At 40.8% G+C, this 12,359-nt stretch overlaps 1 protein-coding gene across 1 annotated transcript in view; it reads left to right on the forward strand.

Moving 5' to 3' along the window:
* The first annotated feature begins 7,267 nt into the window (after positions 1-7,267).
* The window catches only part of SCN7A (sodium voltage-gated channel alpha subunit 7), an 87,701-nt gene continuing 82,609 nt past the window's right edge, over positions 7,268-12,359 (forward strand). Inside the window, exon 1 of the mRNA XM_079782442.1 lies at positions 7,268-7,393. The gene's annotated coding sequence lies outside the window, so the exon portion shown is untranslated. The remainder of the gene's footprint in view (positions 7,394-12,359) is intronic.

The following is a 12,359-nucleotide window of genomic DNA, read 5'->3' on the forward strand; positions in this document are numbered from 1 at the left end:
AACTCTAAATAGTCCTAAAAGGCTTATGCTAGTATATCAACGCCCTCCAATCTTCTTGACTTTTCTTCCCAATAGGCAATTGTTTAAATCATTTTAGCTGCTAAATCTGTAATCTACCAAATTTACAAATAATATATGGAACTGCTTTATTTTGATTCATCAATTTAGGTATTACATAATACATTTCTACTATAGAAAATAAGCATTTCCCCTCTCATCTCCTTTCCATGCAAACATCCTGCAAATGTGGCTATATGACACTAATTAAATCCCCATTGTAGCTTTCATAATATGATTCTGGTAAGAAAGAAGAGTATTGTAATTATATTTCCTTAAACATGTGTTTTTGGCCCTAGCTGGTTTGGCTAAGTGGATAGAGCGTCAGCCTTCAGACTGAAGGGTCCTGGGGTCGATTCTAGTCAAGGGCACATGCCTGGGTTGCAGGCTCAATCCCCAGTGTGGGGCCTGCAGGAGGCAGCCCATCAATGATTCTCTCTCATCATTGTTGTTTCTATCTCTCTCTACTTCTCTGTCATCAATAAAAATATATTTAAAAAAACATGTGTTTTTGTTTTTACAAATTAATACTTTAATAACTTTTTTAGTTTCACTTTTTTTTTAAATCTTTTGACTAAGTTTACTCACACTCTTCAAACTTTCTGTAAAAAACCACATGGACTTCCACCTCCAGTCTAGACTGGATGCTCTTGGGATCTATTGTGCAGCTCTCATTCTGGCACTTTTATTTTCATCATTAGGAAGCACTTCTCATTTTTCATGTGTTGCAATCCTGGTTTTTGGATGCCAGAAACATTTTTGTATTGCTTTCTCCTTGGATAAACCACATTTCCCAATAACTTCTTATGTAAGAATGCATAGGAGTTGAAAAAAAGCATGAAAAATAAATTTTTGAGAGTCTCCACATCTAAAAATTAATTATATTTTCTCTTATATTGACTGATGGCTTGGCTATATATAACATACTAGATTGGAGATCATTTTTTGCTAGAAATTTGAACATACCACTCCATTGCCTTCTGGATTCCAATGATGCTATTGCTGAATCCTATACCATTGTAGCCCAATCCCCTGTTGTTGTAGTTTTAACCTTTTGCACCCGGATGTTGAGTGTGACTCGACACGGTTAGCATTAGAATAAAGGAATAGAGAAAAAAGCAAGCGAGTGCAAAGGGTTAAATCTACAGACTTTATTAAAATTTCCCTAGTTTTCCCACCAATGTCATTTTGTTGGTTCAGAATCTAATACAAAATTCCACATTTTATCTACTTGAGATGTCTCCTTAGTCTCCTATAATATATGACAGTTCCTTGGTTTTTCTTTGCCTTTAATTACTGACACCTTTGAAGAGTATTGACCAGTTTATCTTGTAGAGTGTCCCTCAATTCCTAGACTGTCTTATGTGCCTACTGATTAGATTAAGTTTAATGCATATTTGGCAAAATCACAGAAGTAATATTGATGTCTTCTCGGTGCATAATATTAGGAGGAACATGATGTCTGCATGTCCTATTATTGGTGACTAAAGACCCAGTGCACGACATTTGTGCACTTGGGGGTGGAGAGGTTCCCTCAGCCCTGCTTGAGCCTTTCTGCAATCCAGGAGCCCTCAGGGTATGTCTGACTGATGGCTTAGGCCTGCTCCTGTGTTGAGTGTCTGCCCCCTGATGGACAGTGCGTGTCATAGCAACCAGTCGTTTCACTGTTCAGTTGATTTGCATATTAACCTTTTATTACATAAAATGTTATCACGTTGCGGACCAGTAGTTTTATTGCTAGCTTTACCCAGTGGCCAGATAAGTTTCTATTGAATGAGTTCAAAAAACGTTTTACATAAATGTTAAAGGCACACTTTAAAATTAAATACCCATTGCATTTTGAAGTTATTTATTACATGTTCTTACAAGCTAATATCTTTTTAAAGCATGATACTTTGTAAAACACTGTGTAATATGAAGTGAGAATTCTTGTGATCCGCCCGCAATGTGTTAACTATGATTATTTTATTATATTGGCTTCTGCCAGGATATGTCACTGAAAAGTTGCTGTTTTCTACTTTGTAATTATTATTCTGGGGACTTGGGTGTTAAGAGGAAGATCAAAGAGGTAAATCGCCATTTTCATCAAATCGCATCAAGAGTACATACTATCAACATGATTTATGAGTGGATGTTGACCTTGACCACCAGGCTGAGGTAAAAATGTTTTTCAGATTTCTACACAATAAAGTTTCTCTTTTCCCCTATTGCCATGTTGTACACCTTGGAAAAAAGTCTCTACGTGCAGCCCACATGTAAGAAGTGAGGAATTATGCTCCCTTTCCTTTAGTGTGGAGTATCTACATCAATTATTTAGAATTCTTCTGCATGAAAAATTTGTCTCTTCTCCCACATTTCTTAATTTATCCAATTATTTATTTATATCAGTATGGTCTCATGGATATTTTATACGTTGGGTTATAATCCAACTCTACTTCATTTATTTTGTAGCTCAAATTGTTCCAGCTTTGGTAATTAGTAGCTTTCGAAGGTGGCTCCCATGCTCATTTGCTTTGCTATACCTCCATTAATGTGAGGGTTTTTTGAACACATTAATTTCTGGAATTATAAGATGCTCCAGACTCTCCTTGTAAATTTCCTACTGCAATCCATTTCTCAAAGAAATCCTGGTTGATATTAATTGGAGAATTATATTAGACCCAAAATTTGTGAAATAGGTATCCTCCCCATCTCTCTTTTTAACTCATTTTTTTTCCTATATGAAAGCTTTAAAATCTTGTCTTTATCCAAAGGTTCTAATATTTCATGATAATTTTCTTTGGTTGAGGAGCTATTTTCATTTAAACTGATTGACCCCCTGTAGGCTCATTCACTTAGGAGAATTGGGTCCTTCAATTTTGAGAAATTTTCTTGTATTATTTATTTGAGGATTTACTCTCCTTGTTCTCTGTTCTCTCTGAAATTCCTGTCAGCTGGAGGTTAAACCTTTGGAATTTATTCTCTATTCTTATCTTTACTATCCTATTGTCCATCTCTTTGTACATTCTTTGTGATTTTCACAATTTTATTTTCCAAACTCTTCTTCTCTTTCTTCCCTCCCCTCCCCCAGTATTTCCCTCCCTCTCCCCTCCTTCTTCTACTCCACTTTTTCTCCTCTTCCTCCTCCTCCTTTTTCTCCCTCCCCTCCTCCTCCTCCTCTTTCTTCTTCATAGATTAAGATTACAAAAGCTTTCATATATAGAGCATCCTACTCTTGTTCCATGGATGTATCACTCTTATTTCTCACATTAATTCTATTGCTCTGTCTTTACTTCCATAGAGTTACTGGTTTCAATAGATTTGTTTCAGTTTCTCTCTGCCATAACAAAGGCATTCTCCAAATGCCCAATGATTCTTGTTTAGTGAGTGTGGGAATTAATAAGTGAGGGGCAGTGGAGGAAAAAGATCATCTATTAGGGAGGAAATCAGAAGCTTGTGTTTTATTCACAATGGTTATTGGCAGCCAAATGGATAAAAAATCTGTTCATAATTGTAATAAGAATTCAGACGAAGGGGAAGATTTTCAACCAGAAAATAAATTATTAGTAAGAATGTCCATAAAGTAAGAAGATGGTTGTCACAGCAGAAGAAGAAAAGAGTGAGACAGCTAGAGGTCCTATCTTTGAAGGAAGAGTTTTGATTTGTTCGTATTTTGGGAGAATTGTTGGTCATGTTTTACACAAGGTTTTACCAACTGAGAATATAGTGATGTGGAGTGGGAATTAAAACCCTAGGCTTATCCCCACTCCAAACACTGACATCTTTGACGCTAGAATAAACTGGCCCCACTGTGGCATCCTGCAAGGAAAGTAATTCCCCCAGGGGGCTTATCTGGTTCAAGTGCAGTGTGATAGAGCAGTTTTATCTTGACAAGGTAGGACATGTGGGTCTAGAGCTTCCACCTTATGAATATACTAGAGGCCCAATGCATGAAATCTGTGCAAGAGTAGGCCTTCCTTCCCCCGGCTGCCAGCACTGGCTTCCCTCCGGCTGCTGGCAGGCACCCAAGACCCGGGCTTCCCTCACAGCCCTCCTTCGGCTGGAAGGTCATCCGGAAGGACGTTTGGTCTAATTAGCATATTATGCTTTTATTATTATAGATTATTATAGATACTTAGAAAACACAGCATAGAACAAGGGTGTTAAGGCAGAAATGTGGGAAACAAATAGCAAATGACCGCTCCCACCACATACACCTCTGAGCAAATCAAAGGGATCTCATCAGCTTATTAGGAGCACAATAATTGCTAAAATTTATTAGATCCAACCTAGCAAAATTATCTAACAGTGGTGACAGATATAATGTGCTCCAGAACAACAAAAAAAAAATGGATGTACCACTCAGAAGATACAGCCAATATCATCAGTTTCCCTTCTATTTGCCTCTTGTTTCTATTATTGCTCCGTAAAATGGTTTGAGATGAGTTGTATGTTCATTCCATATTACACAAAGCCGTTCAGTAATCTCCCCTTATCCATGGTTATACACTCCAAGACCCCCCCGTGGATAGCATGAAACCACAGACAGTGCTGAACCTTGTATATATACTATATATTTTTCTATATGTACACGTGCATGATACATTTTAATTTATAAATTAGGCAATAATTTTATTAATTTATAAAATATTAACAAAAATGCTACTAATAAAATTGAAAATATAATAATATGCTGTAACAAAATTATGTGAATGTAGTCTCTCCCCCCACACACACTCAAGAATATATCCTATTGTAGTTACTCACCCTTCTTCTTGTGATGTTGTGAGATGACAAAATACCAAACCTATTCCTCAATCTGTGTAACCATCCCTCACTTTCAGTAAACAAGCGGTTTGGCGCCACTTGTTTCCGGCTCTCCCTGGCTGAAGTTTTCTTGTAGGCTCGGTGTTTTCTGGCATATCACGTGGTCCCCAATCAGAACAAGTTCCTATCCGTGTCCTCCAGCCACGAATTTAACGCCTTTTTCATTGTCACTAAGCACTTATCACCCACTGTGGCCACACTACTTTTGCCGTTTGAGGTGCAACAAACAGCAAAACTAACACAAATTTCTCTTTTCCTTCCTTACAATTATATGGGTGAAAAAATTATTCTTCCCGTAGATCTTAGCAACCTCAGCATACGATTTCTTTTTCTTTCTGATTAAGTAGAGAATTTTCACCTTTCACTCAAAACTTTAAAATTTCTCTTTGCAGTATCCAAATTGCCAGCATAATGACTTTTGCGCTCTGGGGCCCTTACGAAGAACACTAGTGGTACTTGAACACGCAAACGCACGAGCCTTGTGATGCCATGACAATGGCTCCCATAAGCAAGGTGGCTGCTGATGGTCCAGGAGGGGACAGAGGGAGGATTCACATCTCGCGGGACGGAACGGGATTCTCAAGATTTCCTCATGCTGCTGAGAATGGCACTTGAAAACGTATGGATTGTTTGTTTCTGGGATTTTCCACATAATATTTTCAGACCGTAGTTGACAATAAGGTAACTAAAACCACAGAAAGAGAAACCGCAGGTAAAGGGGCTTACTCTACTTCTCTTTATTTATGTCAAATCGCTTATTTAAGCTATCAACTATTTGATATTAATAAATTTAAGTTTATATTATGTGTGAATGTACTGAGAGATGCATGGGATTTTACTAAGTGAGAAGGGATGTGTCCGATTGCTCCAAGGAAAAGTTCTATGCACTGGAACGTTCACTTGTATTGTCACCACAAAGCAAGCGGAAGAAAGCTGGTGATTCATATGTTGTCTGTTAGAAAAAAAATCAAGTGCATATTTGACACCACAAAATAATCATTGTTAATTTTTAGGTATGATAATGGTCTTGGGTTATATGTTTTAAACATCCTTATAATTCAGAGACATTTGCGGATGTATTTTTGGATAAAACGATATGACATCTGAACTACTTTTAAGTTCATTTAAGGTGGGAAGGAGGATACAGAAAAACAAGGTTGTCTACGTGTTCACAATAGTTGAAGCTGAGTACATAGGATTTTATTGTACTTTCTTTGTATTTTTTGTATATTATGAATTTTTTCATAATAACTATGTAATTTAAACAAACAAAATGCATGCACCAGACCCTTTCTGTGAATCGTGAATAAAACATGCTGTCCCTAAGATGGTTTTGCACAGAAACAGTGTTAGCTTAATCCCACTTTACTCTTCTGTTCTATAACTGGCAATATAAAATTTGAATCTCATAAATAATGATTTCTCTTCCCGGTGTGTTGCAGGAATCTTTTTTTTTTTTTTTTAAGGGAACTTTACCTCTTCCAAACAAATTGGAATTATAAAATGAATGTGCTATGGTGTGGGAAAATTTCCAAACTCCCTTTGAGAAAGAAGGTTCAACAACTTTTCCCTTCACCATCACATTACTATTGTCCACCAGTTTCCCCAAAATTCCCCAAATGCATAATTTTCCCTGTGTCCCTTGTGTTTCAAATCGCCGGAGCTGGAAAGAAATCTAGAGGGAGGAGGTTGTGGCTCCAGGCCTTTGTTCCCTAAACAGCTGCACACCTACACACACCTACATACACATCACACAGCCACCCCTCAGCCACGTCCAGATTTGAATGCTGCAGGCTCCCCTGGGGCAGCTAGGCAAGGCGACAGAGAGAGCAACTGGAGGTAAAGAACCTGTTTGCAGCCGTCCTCTCTCCCTCTCCCTCCCAATCACATCTCTTTGCCATCCTCTCAGACCTTCCACCTTAACTGCATCCCTGCTCTAAATCGTTTCTTTCTAAATCGTCTCTCCATTTCCTCAAGTCCAAGTCTTCTCCCAGCTCCACCTCCTCACAGATCCCGCTCCCCTCGCCCCCTCCCTTCCCAGGGCAGCTGGTGCACAAGACCCCGCAGCTGCCCGGGCCCTGCGGCCGGCGGCGGCAGACTCTGCAGCCGGTTTCAGTCAACATCACTCCGCCCACGCCCGGGTGTTGAAGTCCAACACTGGCCTGGAGCTGAGGGCGGAGGAGCGGGGAGGGAGGAGTGGGAAGAACACAAAACAGCTTCCAGGCGGCGGGCGCGGCTCCACTGCGCATCTGGCCGGAGGGCTGCCCTGGGTTAGTGGCTGGGCAGCGGCCCCAGGGACTCGGGCCTCTAGCTGGCAATTCAGTGGGGCCGTTTCCTACCGAGCCTAGGGGGCATCAGCTGGTGAGGGCAGATGCTAACCTAGCAACACCATCTAAGCCACCGGAGCCCAGGAAGCCAGAGAGATCAGAAAGCAAGAGAAGCCCAGGAGGAGAGAAGGGGCTCCGAGGAGCCCAGCTCCAAGGGCTCCAAGGAGCCCAGGTACTGGCGGAGACCCATCACAGGGGAGCAAGTAAGTGTTTTTTCCTTGCTGTGTGCCCAGTCCCAGGAGGGTGTCCTCAGCCGCCAGTCTTTCCCACCCAACCCCCCACCGACCCCACCCCATACACACCCCAGGCGATGAATAGATTCTGGACAGGAATTGAGAGAGCTGCTTTTGAGAGCAGCAGTGGCCTGTGGATGTTTGCCCCGCAAGGTCTGTGTGGTCAGTTTGTTCATCCCACCAGGTAAGCTTCTGAAGCCAAGAAGTTATGTTAGTGTGAAATATCTAGAAACCCCACCTGTCCATGGTTTTTAGGTCACGTGACACAATAATAGAAGAGAAGGAATGACACCCTATGCAGGCTGGAGCATATTTCTCCTAAGGAATCTTGTCTCATATCCTAAGTAACTTAGTGATTTCAAGATTGGTGCTTTGCATGTAAGAACTGACAGTATAAAATTAGAGGCATAGATGTGATGGGAAATGTTGTGCCTAGTTTAAACCACTAGGCATTTGGGTATTGTTTGGATCAACAGGTTTTGGGCTGTGGTTGTTTTCTTTCATTGATTAGTTCTGTGAAATGCATATGTCCGGAGGTTTTCTTTTAGAAGCGATGATTATTCATTGTGACTCTGGCTCTATGTTGCCTCCAATACCCAGGGTACCAGTCAAAGCAGGATAAATGGTGAATACAGGTGGAATGACAGTGATGGGCTCCCTTTATTTGTGGAAATGATGGATGCAAGTTTGGATACTGGTCAGAAAAATCTCTTGAAATGGGAAGGAGTTTGGGTGGTGCTTTTTGTGGTTGTTTTTTTTTTCTTCCTGGCTATTGTTCAGGAGAGTAGTTTATGGCACAAATAGGAGGAAGCTGGGCCCAATAAAAAAAGAATCCTGGGTACCATACCTGCTACATGGAGCCCTTATTAAAATTACAGGTCAAGCAGAGAAGGCCCATACGGAGTAATTAGTCAGTAATTACCTAGCTAATGAATGAAGAGTTGAAGTCCAATGAAGAAGACTTTGAGGTTAAGAATAATAAAACATGATTTCCATTTATGTGAAAATGAAGCAAATTATTTAACTTCTGATTAAGCTTTGTATTTCTTTTGTGTATTTGTAAAGCACACATCAAAAAACTTATATTCTGGTAAGGACTAAATTACAAAAGGGTTTTGTGAAGGTAATGTCATGTTTAACTATGGTTTGCATAAAGAATTTTTCTGTTTTTATACATTTCATTATTCCAGCTCTCATTTTAAGTCAAGTTCAATATCTGAACAAAAGGGGCTTTCACAGGCCTCACTAGAATGCACTAGAGGAAGTGGAATTCACATGCAGGTCATGGTCTCTTGCCACCTGTACAGTTTCAAGTATATTCTAACCTGTGAGCTTCCATCCTTGCAACATTTTATGTTTAAACACCTTTGAATGCTCTCAACATATGCTTTAGCCTCTTTCTCTTTTTAGTTTCAAATTTTGATTTAGTCATATGGTCTTACTTCCTTGGGATGAAACCATCAAGTAAGTTGGCTATTGCTGAATGTATTTTAATCCATTAGTTAATATAGGAAAAAAATCAGAGTTTAGGCATAAATAATCCACTCTTGAGGGCTGGGAGTAATTAAAACCCTGCCCTCAGGGGAGAAGTACTCTGAGCCCCTTCTTTCCCATCAATATATTTAAAACAATAAGAGAAAATCTTAAAATTGGACTTGGGCTCAGGAAGAGGAACCAACAGATCCCAGATGATGTGGGCAGGCCCCAGGACCTGCCACTGCCCATCAGCCTCCATTGGAGAGTGGGTGGTAGAGCCAGGCACCTGGGAACTGAGTCTTGTGTCTCACAGCCTCCTGTGGGAGAAGCCCTGGGAGGGTAGTTGATCTATACTCCCAAAACTTGATCAGGGAGGATAAGTTCAGGCCTAAAGCACACTGGAAATAAAAACAACAGTATTTTGCTCAACTTTTACCTAGGGAAGAAATATCCTAATACACCCCAGCCCTAGATCTCATTATGACAGGATCTGGACCTTAAATGAGGCATTCAGAGCCTGACCCATGATCCTATCCCTACCACCATAGACTGTCTCTTGAAAGTATATGGTGGGGGCATTAGCATAAAAAGGACATTCTTGATTTCTGGGAGTCTGGTCCTATTATTTTTACTAACCAGTATCAACATTGGTCAGTTGTGAGAGGACATGTGTAAACCCTGCCCCTCCTGACTAGCTGTCAGCAATGCACAGTCACTCACCATCAAGGCCAGGTAAGCAAGGTCTCACCTCTACAACATTGAAAGAAGGAACCTTTAATGCTGCAGAGAAAGTTTTCATATCATGGCTTCTAGGGATATTTTTCCATTGGCCTCTATCTCTTGGCCCAGGTGGGATTATGATTTCCATGAATTTGTTCAATCATTGCTATTTATACATCAGCCTTATTCTGGTTATACTCCATTCTGACAGGGGAACCCCATTTGTCTGGCCAACAGATATCCCTGTTGTGTACACAGTATTTCTGACTGAATTGACTCAGACGGATGCTGGCTGAGGATAACCACCTCTGTGGTGGCAGCCAACTGCCAAACTGACTGTATCAGCATCAAACAAAAGCTTGATTAAGTTAGGGCCCTGCCCAGGGAAATTCTGTTTTTAAAAGGCTGAAATTAGGTCAGGGCATTTGGTTTTAAACCAGAACATCAGAGGATGTTGATTGGGTGGGGGGAGGACGGCGATGGTCCCTGGTTGAATCTATGGTGTTGAATGGAATATTCCTTCCTATCTGCTTTAGATGCCAGAGTGAGGCTCCCGGGCCACCAGCCTCTCACGCTCCGAGTTCTTCCAGAAGCTGCATGGTCTAAGTGCTAATTATGGGCTGTAACTCTGGCTCTGGTCCATAGCTAGTTTTGTGCTAATATGTTTCAAGGCTCCTCTCTGGTTTCTCTGAAATTCGAGAAGTGGTTGGGTACTTATGGGTTTGGTTCCTCATTTGAAAAGCCAGAGAGTTGGGGGAGTAGGAGTAGATCCTGGAGGAACAGACGAACTCTCTGAGAGTGACCAGGAGCCGAGGTGGACAACCAGCTTTAGGAGGCCTTCAGGGTTCCAGTGACGGTGGCAGTTATGGAATTTTAAAAAATTTATATTCCACAGATTCAGTGGCACCTAAAACCATAGGTCAAAAGGTCTCAGGCTTGCTGATGAGTATGGAAGTTACATGCATAACAAGCTCTCCTTTGTATGACTCTAGCAAAGGCAAAAATACATTCTTCCTGGTTGAGCTCTTAATTGGCCTCTGGCCAGATTTTCCTTGTTAAGGGGTCTGACTGACTAGGGTCACAGAACATTTAGTTCTGGAAAGATTCTGGCCTTTCCCTAACACACTTGTTTTGGTGGGCTGGACAGGCACAGCTTGGAAATTGTTGTCATATTCAGAGAAAAAAGGGACCCGACTAGTGAACCATGAGGTTGCCATAGAGAAGCTCAAGTGGGCACACTTAAAGACCAAGGCAGCTTTTCTTCATGTTCCTGGAACCCCTTTGTTGCCTTACCAGCCATAATGGCTCACCCTGCTGAGACTCTGTCCCCCACAGAGACTTATTGTCCTGCATCTTCTCAAGGCATTGGGACATCCACCTGGCTTTCTTTGGGCTCATTCTTGTAAGGGAGTTTGAGACTGGGTGCTAAGACTGTCATATGACACTTTTATCCAGATTTATTCTCCTCAGTATAGGAGGATCACACATACTCTGATCCTGGATAGGAGACATTTGCAAAGACCTCAGGTCCTGATTATTTTAATGAGCCATCATTGGAATACAAGTTTACCAGATTTTGAGAGGAGTTCAGTTCTCAAAAGTGATCTTTCTATTTGAGGAGAGATGGGACCTGTCCCTTTGAACTTTTGCTACTGCTCGTTGATTTACAAGGCTTGTTTTCCTAGTTTTTGAATCCAGAAGAATGCCTAGATTAAAATTCTTAAAATTTATTTTAAAAAGACGAAATGACAGTGCATACTTGTGTTTTTGAGAAAGTTATTTATAATTTTCTTCTGCAAGATGACATATTGGCTGAAATTGCCAGAGTGAGAGAGTTGAGACCAGAATGAAGTGGATATACTGAGGCCAAAATGGACTGACTTGGGAATAGAAACAGCTGCAGTCAGACTCCAGGTCCGAGGACAAAGGAGGCAAAGTCAATTAAGGCAGGCGAGATAAATTGTATGCCAGGAAGAATTAAAGAGTAGGAGTCAGCTCATCAAAGTTCAACAGGAAATAAGCAGCTGAAGTGGAAAAATAATCCCAAAGCAGAAAACCAAGTGGGTTGAAATCAAGGGGAACAGGCAGCTGCAAAATTCCAGGTGGATTGATGCCTTTTTGGTCAATCTAACCTTTATTCCCAAGCCTTCGGTGTGTGAGCGTTCCAATTCTGGGTTTTAGTAATACGTACATGCTACATTACATTCAAGTAGTAGAGAACCGTTAACCAGAAAGCAACAGAATCTCTTGACACCTTTTCAGTTCCTCTTCATGGATATAGCAGTTTAATTTCTTCCAGAGGGGAAACATTATGCATGTGGTAGCATATATAACCCTATGCATATAACTTATAAAACATTTTATTCAAAGGTAAACAAGGCAAGCCATTCCTAATGTTACATTTTTCATGAAGTAATTTATTTTGGGAATCTTTCCATATGAGCACAGACACAGCTCATTCTTCACGTTTACTAAATAGTGTCTCATGATAGCAACCTACTGGATTTACAATATTAGCTCCTTAGGGTGGGCACTTGGATTGATTTCAGTGTTTGAAATGAAAAGCCTGCTGTGACTAACATCTTTGCAAACATGACCTCTCAACTTCAGCAAGAATATTCACTGGGAAGTTTAATTTGGTGGTGGTGGTGGTGGCGGGGAGCAAAGAGTACAAGTAACTATTGCCAAACAGTCCTTCCAATAAAAATGCAGTATTCACACTCTCACCTGAACTGTGTGA

Source organism: Cnephaeus nilssonii (genome assembly GCF_951640355.1).
Source record: "Cnephaeus nilssonii genome assembly, chromosome: 10".
NCBI classification, from domain to species: domain Eukaryota; kingdom Metazoa; phylum Chordata; class Mammalia; order Chiroptera; family Vespertilionidae; genus Cnephaeus; species Cnephaeus nilssonii.